Raw genomic sequence first — 8,724 nt, 5'->3', positions numbered from 1 at the left:
TACATTTCTTGGTGAGAAAAACACATCGCGCGATAATTACTGACTCGGTTTGCCGTTCTTTATTGGGTTGTAGCATTCACTCACCATCATTACGATCTACAGAGGCGTCACTCCTGCCACCATGGTATATAATTTCCTGCATAAACGGCGCGATGTTCCAATCCAACAAGTGAAATCAGAGATTATTGGCATCCGTATAATCAGTTCGGTCAGCACCTTTTTCCATGACGACATTTTGAATGTGCATATTTTACCACACTTAGCTACGCATTTGACATTTTAAAGTCGAAAAGGTGTATAGGTTATTAAAATCAACGAAACTACTACGAGCATACGGCTGAAGACATGGTTGAGTGTTTGATCTTTTAATTTCATATGTTACTTTGCGAACGTAGCAGTAAAAAATCTATGTTAATAAAACAAAATCATGTTTGCCTGTGTTCCCAGACGCTTGTAATCGAAAGGTGGATGGTCCATCAAATGGTTGACTAAAATATATCAAGCGATTGTGTTTTTTTACGATTTCCTTAAAGGTTATCCCAAAGGATTGACGAGCATTATAGACCGCTAGTAATTGTTTGAGGTTTGATGTGACGGATTGCATGCCGGCGTACCCAAGTTACATAAAGTGTGTCCTGTCGCGCTTCAAACGCCTGGTACATGGTACCAGGGGATTTATAAGCCAGTCATTGGCTAACAACATAGCTTCACTATACCGGTATCTTCCGCTCGTTATTGACAGCCATGAAGTATTACAATTTGCAACGATAATTGTGTATAAAAGATGATGCACGTCGCGCTGCGTGAAATACGAGAAAGTGCAATACCGGTATAAATGGATTGATTCAAGAAGCGCGTCACAGAGCGGACTGCTTTCAATAGTGTCGTGCTATTCAGCCACAGCTTCTATGCTACCATCTACCAAACTGAGACTAGCTAATTAAGATATCATCTCATTTCTACAATATCTACGTCCTGTATAGCAAGTCTTGTTTTCTTGTACCATGCTTTTACTGTTTTCTCCTGCGCATGATCGTCTAGACCGCTGTAGAAAACTTCAATGACTACATTAATGTTACCACACTGATCCCATGCATCGAGCGAGAGCTTCTCGGCAGCAGCAACGGCGGTACGTACGCGCGAGGGTAGCATCTTGTAGAGTGGGAAATGTCAGCTGTGTTGCAAATTTTTGTGTTGTCAGTAACATGGGGAGGTTCAAAATAAGATCATTTAATTGGCTATAAATATTGTCAGTAATAAGTGAGCGTCAGTATAGAACGGAGGATGCCAGTAGGTAACGTTTGTTTGTATTTGAGCTTAAACTAAGTCTGCGTATAAAAACATTTAGTCTGAAGCTTACTTTTAACTGGTTACTTCGTCCGTTTGACAAGGGACCTGCAAACTGCTGCTCACTAAGTGTTTGTATACTCTCCAAAGCGGACTTTCTCAAGCGCAAGGTGCTGTGCGACGTCCCGTCACACTTGGTAGCACTAGTAATCAATCAATCTCAACGCGGGTAGACTACCTGTATTGTTGCTGTTACGAACAACCGTCAAGCGGCGTGCAAGCTTCGCGATGCTCCTGAATCGATCCAGAATCTAAAGGGACGATAGTATCCTCGTACAAGTCTGCGTACTACAAGCAGCCCTTCGCCTATTTGAGACTACGTATGCTCCCAGGAGCTAAGCCCCTATGGTGCGCGCCATCCGCATTCCTCTCATGAAGACTTTGTTCATCACCAGTAAGGTGTCCCGCCCCGAATGGTCTCCAGTTCTCCACTGGCCCCGAGAGCCTGGCTTTTCCCAGCGACCCATGAGGACGGACTTGGAAAAATCAGCCTGCATTTTCTCTCCGCGGGGCAGTCGGGCTTGAAGTAGTCCAGCTTCCCGGAGCCGAAACAGCAAATGTCGCGTTGTTTGACGGACCAAAGATTCATTGATACAGGTCCGGCGGGGTTCGTCGGTTAAAATTCGACGCTGAACTCCCTGGCCATGCTGAGGCCAGCGTACGCGCCTAGCGGTGACTATATTCGTCTCAAAGCGCCACTCGAATTGCCCCTTAAAGGGTGCTTGATTGCATCCGGAGTAACTTGGCTCCCGCCGAGCTCACACAAAGTCCGTCTATGACACCGTCACCTTAAATGTTCGTTCATTGGGTTTTCCACTAGGGGTGCCGTAAGCTCCCGCATCACTTGGATGTACTTATACAGCCCACTTTTCCCTTGTCTGAACGAGAGGAAACTCGAGTGCTATCGAAAATCGTTGCTCGCCGGGAAGAACACGGGTTGAAGCTGTTCGCACAGCTGAGTTCATGTGTGAGGCATCCAGGCGAAGTCACCTTCCGCGTGGAGGCCCAATGCTTAGCACGACCGCTAACGTTGGCGAGCGTGAAAACAATTCAAAGTCGCTCGGGCGAGCTTAGTGCCGCGTCCATAGCGATCTCGGCTTCGCGAGCCCAGAAGTAAAGGGGTTCACCCTCCTTCCTTTATTTGACTTCATCTTAAGTCGTATTGGCTTCTGGTGTGGCGGCCTTGCTTCTACCGCCGGTGCCGGTAGGTCTCCCTGCACATGCGCGATGAGCACTTCCTCGTAAATACCAAATGCATTGACACGTTCAAGCTACCTGGCCAGCGCTAATGTCATCAGGCTTTGCAAGATATTCGTTCCGAAGATGCCAGCCATCTTCCGAACTGATTTGAATTTTGAGTCGTTCAGGTCAGAGAAGTCGTTTCTGTCTATGGCGACGGTGGTAATGTGGCCACTGTACCAAATGTCCAAATGGATCCGGTTATCAAGTTTGAAGACGTTGCCTACCCAGAACAGGTTACTGTTCTCGACATGGATCCCTTCGATTTGATCCTGGCATGCCCTAGCTCGAGAAGCACGATCTTGGTTTCGACCACCGAGGCAAGGCAATTGGTGCCGTACTCCCTGCAATGTTCGACAGAGCATTGGTGAGTCATGTTCCTACCTCTGTCAGGACCCGAGGGGGGGGGGCAAGGTCTGCTTGAATACCGAAGCACCCGGCGGACGCTGGAAAGTCGTCGACGTATATGACGGCCCACAGGAGGCTTCGATAATAGGTTCCGGACAAGTGGTTAGCTTATGTCCACGAGTGGGTAACATCGTTCCGCATACAGCGGCTATCTTGGACGCTGGTATTAGGTGCGTAGCAAAGCTCCATAAACGGTCGCCAAGACCTTAGCGAAAGTGGTAGGCATTGATCATGCCTCCTGTATGAATAACACAGTTTCATAAAAGGTCATGAGTGCCTGTGATGTCGCTACCAAGCCATCCATCGACGTGGTGGCGAAGCGTCACATCTCGGCGGTTGCCGTCGACCACACCGCCGCTTCAAGCCTCTCGGAGATCAGGGCCTGGTTTCCTCCGGCGCAGTCGGTGGAAGCGGGTTATCACATTTTCCATGATGAGACCGGTTTACCCGTCAGTGCATCCAGCATCCGCTTGGAGCCGCTGTCCGATGTGTCAGAGATATTGGCCCTCGAGGAAATGCTGGCGAGGGATCTACTGGCCAAATTCGAGGCCATAGAAATTGCTGAGATGGCGCTCACCAGACAAGAGGCCACTGAGGAGGGGCTGGCCTTCCCCTCTGTTTTGGACGAATACGTAAATGAAGAGCTGAGCAAGCAGCGCCAAGTGCGCTTGGGTACTGAGATTATTATGAGCCTCGAGGATTCGGTGTAACTTTTGATGACGGAGTATGCGGACGTGGTGACGAAGTACCGACCCAACCCCCACCGGATCGAAGGGCTCGACGCGAGATGGATCTCGTGTCCGTCTGGCATCCCCCTCGCAAGCAGTGCAAGGTCATTGATGCCTTCTGCAGCAAAGGAAGGTGTGGTGCGGGAGCCCACGTCCCCGTACTCGACGCCAACCTTCTGTGCTCGAAAGTCGAAAGGGAAGTAGAGTCTTGTTCACACTACCAGCAACTTGAAAACGCGACAGTCCCGACCCAGACACCACTTTCGCAAAGCGATGTGTTGTTGAACAACATGAACGGCTACGAGTTGAACAGCGGTAAGACTGGTGGACGATTACCACCATATCTTGATGTGTGAGTGAAACATCGCTGTCACCGCGGTAAGCACTCCAAGTGGCATGTTTTGGGAGTGGCTTGTCATGACGCAGGGCCTAGCTAATTCTCTACACCATTCAATCGCTTGGTTACGCAGCTTTTCAGACCGATGCGTACATTCGTTCAGATGCGACGGCATATTTGATCATAGCCGTGTCGAAGGAGGCAAGACGGTCCATCGGGGGGCCTCCGTCGGGTACTGGATGTCATGCGATCTAATACGCTCTACGCAAACATCGGCAAGTGAATCTTCGCATGATCAAAGAAAATTGCTATCGGTGGCTTCGTTAACAACGTCGGCGTTCGGACTGATCCAGACAAGGTTAAGATCATTGCAGCGTGTCCGACCCCTTGATCCTAAAATGATAATATGATGTGGTTGGGCTTGGCCGACTACCTCCCCAGATACAGCGCAGGGTACGCGGTTATCGCCAACCCCTTGTCAAATATCCCAAAAAAGGTAGTCGACTTACAATCGATTCTGGAGCACCAGGACCTCTTTGACAGCATCAATGCTAGATTTAGCGAGGCGCCGGTCCAGGACCTGGCGTATATAGAAATGCCGTTTAGCGTCGTTTGCGACGCTTCCGACTATGCGAACGGTTGCGCATTGATGCAACAAGATGCGACCTAACACGTACGAGTCATCCGTTCTAGTCCAGGCAGTTCAAGGCCGTCTAAGTGGAGCTACCCAGTGTACGACAAAACGCCCCTTGATATAAAGGCTCCCTCGTGAAGTCTCAGGCACAACATCTAGGCTCCTGGCGCTTTGTGATCTACACCAACCACGCATCCTTGCGGACGGCGACCCTCACGTCTCCCAGAATGGTGAGGTGGCTGTCCTTCATCGCGGAGTACAACGTCCGCGTTGAATACAAGCCGGACACGCTTAGAGCGCTTGAAGCGGCGTCCGGACTATGCGTTGAGCCACATCACACGGGTGACAACGGAATTTTGTGATCGAATACGTTTGGCGCATCGAGACGAGAAGATTACCGCGCATATCAGCCGGTTCCTGGAAGCGGGGCCAAGTCCGAATGACGTTCACGACGGCAGCGGTCCCCGATATGAGGTGAACGGTGGCCTTCTCTATTACCAGGTATAGCCTAGCGATACGCTCCGAGTCGTCGTACCCAGCGACGAGGATCTTAAGTTTGACGACCTCAAAGTCGTGAAGGAGCTCGGACAGGACAAAAATGTTGTACCATTGAGTACGGAGACGTAAGGCTATCTCTGCAAATGTGACGGAGGGTTGCCGTGTCACAGTATAACAAGGTGCTATCTACAGAAGTGGCGGTGGGTTGACATGTTACGTAAGTCGGCCCAAAGCGACATCTACGTCGCGACGGAGCTCGTGGAGGACACGAAGGTGGTGCTATTGAGTACGGAAACACAAGGTTCTCGCTGCAGAGGTTGTCATGTTGCATAGACTGACACCACAACGTCATTCACGCCGTAAATGAGCTGGCACGAGACAAGAAGGCGGTGCCGTTGAGCTCAGAGACGCAACGTTCTGACTGCTGAGGTGGCGGTGGTCAGAAAATGCGTGGCGTACTGAATTCACCCTTTCAGTTCTAACTCTTTTCCTGCTAATGATACGTTTAAAGTCGTCAACACAGATTAATTCAATGATGAAATATATGGTCCATAGAAAAAGGAGGTACTGTATCAATACACATTTCAAATGGTATGCTCTAAAATAAATCCATGTTTCTTATATATTAGAGGTTCTTAAATTGCTAAGTACAGGTTTCTCACGGCCTTGCACCGTGAAATATACTTCTCCGGTCCACTCCAAAATGACGTTTTCACATTTTGACTGATAGCCTGCTGCTAGAGTGGACACAAAGAGTACCATAAAAAGTCCAAGGCAAAGCGCAGACAAGCATATTCATTTCGATGTCTGAACGCACTATACGCGTGAGCACGCCGCGCTTAAGCGCTCCGCATTTTTAGGGCTCCTGGGTTTTTTGTCGCAGCTTACTCAATATTTAGCGATATTACACTCAGTTTTAAGGGCGGACAGATCAGACAATTGACCTTTGTTACACACACTCACATACGCAGAATCGGGTTGAGAGAGCTACAATTCGTTCACAACGAGACAGAGGATTATCTCCAAACCCGATGCATTAGCGAATCCACCAACTCGAGCTGGCCAATCAGCGGACATATAAAATCAACCGCAGGATTATGAACCAAAATGATAAAAATTAATCACCCGAAGAATGTCTATCGTGGAGAGGGATTTCGTCAATTAGTTAAGGCGAACGTCATATAGCTGGTTGCTTTGGAGCTGTGTTAGACTCATTTTCTGATGTTTAGATATACTAGACCTATGAGGAAGAGGCTTAAAATATGTATTATGTGACAGACGTATTTATGGTGAAGCGGAATCAGCAAAATCTGTGAGATTGCTGGATCCAACTTACCAACAGCGCCCAGACACCGACTAACGAAGGGGTCCTCCGATGATTCGTGTTCTGCTGAACGTTCCTCACCTTGTGTACCCGTCGGTAGGGCGGGATCTTGCTCTCTCGGTAACTCCCGAAGCGTTCAAGTGGTGAAGCTTGAGTGTCTTGGCGAGAAGTGAGGATGGGATGGAGCAGCAGTGGTAAAATCTTCACTCTGCGTCCGTGATTGGTTCTGCATCCTAAGCGAATATTCGAGCTTAAGCGGATCCAGGGCCTAGATCGTGGATCTGGCCGTAGGGTTGCCTTGCGGGTGTGTTCCCTTACCTTTGTGTTTCCTCTGCGTAGTACTTGCCGCCTCCTGTGACGGGATCTTGAGAGTTGCGTTCTTCTTGGGTATACCCGGCCAAGTAGTAAATTTGGTTAACCTGTCGGATCTGCACGTGTAAAGGAAAAGCTCACTAGGTCGTAGGATCTGGCCAATGTACTATCCAGTTATCACTACCAGCACTAGATTCACAATTCCCAACCTTCTCCGAGCTCGTACGGCCAATGTAGCTCCGATTCTTGAGGCAGGAAGGCACTTGCGTGTTATTGTGCAAATATAAGTTTGCATTGATACTTAAGCCTACACCTGCATGGATTTCTACCTTCTATGTCGGGTACCTGTTAAATCTCTTACCAGGCTCGGCTGCATGTCCTTTCTCACCTTGACCCATCATTTCAGCTGTATTATCATCCGATCCACCGGATCCATGGCTTTATTATAATGGTCGCCATATTATGGGTACACTCATCCGGATCCAGGTCGCTTTGATCCGTCGCACTGCAAGTGTACACTCGACATGGATCTGAGCTCGCCAATCCTCCAACATTGTCTTGTGAACGTCTGTGAGCTCCACCGCCCCACGAAAGTTAGAGATCCACTGCATCCACCATCCCTGTATCCTGGATCCAGGCCACTCACCTCCTTGGATCCGAACTCGGAAGTATGGGATCTGGGACATATCGTTGTGGATATTGACTTCTCGCTGGTCGCTGATACCAGATCCACCTTCAGATGACACATACCATCATTTCTTCATAGGATCCACACTCGATCCACCCATACATAGTATATCCCAAATCCCCCCACGCGAACTCCGGTGAGGATGGATCCGAGTCTATCCTCGGTGGATCCTGCCTTCCCTTACGTCACCCATACCAGATCCATCCTCGGCTCATACGGGATGCCGCTCATCATGACCAATCCACCTCAGGCAACGTGAATCCCTGCCTGGCGATCCAAACGTCTCTAATCACTTGAAATTGTCACTGATTCGGGATAGTGACCCCTTGTTAGGTCTATTCTCTTATTTTTTGAGGAAGCACTTCACCACATATTTATCCAATAAAAGTAATATATATATCTGTGTGCGATCCATGAAAACCCCAATCGTCATTTTTAATCGCCCAGCGAGGAAAGGCTTTGTCAATTTACCCTTCCTCTCAAATCATAATATCATTTCAAAATAAACTAGCAAAGCATTGAGGTATAATATTTTCAATCTTAAAAGTCTCAAAGGGCTTACCCTTTTAATGAAATATTTTGATTTTTTTAGATTGATACAATAAAGGTACAGTAAATACAAAAAAGAGGATTTTACTAAAGTAAACGATTTTGCACTAGAGGCACTATCCGCCCACCTCTCAAATTTAAAAAACTTCGTTCCCCTGTTGCGTCGATTTCGGACGAAGCAGACTTTGAACCATACCGAGCTTTGGCAGCCGTATCGCGGCTGCACGTAGCACGCTCAAGGCTAGTCTAGCGCGGGGTATTGCGTGCAATGCAGAGTTCAGAAACGTTAAGAGGAAACTGACCAGTAAATATATGGGTAATTTATTACTATTTTCATAAATCTTTAAATCCCGTCCTTATGGCTGGTGCTCCAGCTTTAGGGTCCTTCTTGAGATGCCGCGTGGCGCGTCACCGGACTCTACGGCCTTCTATCACTACGTAGAGTAGGTGCCATATGCACAGACGGGTACGGCAGTAGGCGTAAAGCAGTTTTTTTAATGTAATACACGTGGGTGCCAGGCAAAGTATCACACCAGGACCACGGAGTTCTGGTTCTGCTGTCTCTCACTCGATGTGTGCGTGGCATAGCAAAAACAGTAGTGAGTGAGAGCTGCCAAGAACTCGAACATCCACGTTCCCCAAAGTTAGATTAGTACATAA

The sequence above is a fragment of the Phytophthora infestans genome, genomic scaffold (assembly GCF_000142945.1).
Source record: "Phytophthora infestans T30-4 supercont1.33 genomic scaffold, whole genome shotgun sequence".
Lineage (NCBI taxonomy): Eukaryota > Oomycota > Peronosporomycetes > Peronosporales > Peronosporaceae > Phytophthora > Phytophthora infestans.
The sequence above is the reverse complement of the archived record's forward strand: the minus strand, read 5'-3'. Positions refer to the sequence as shown.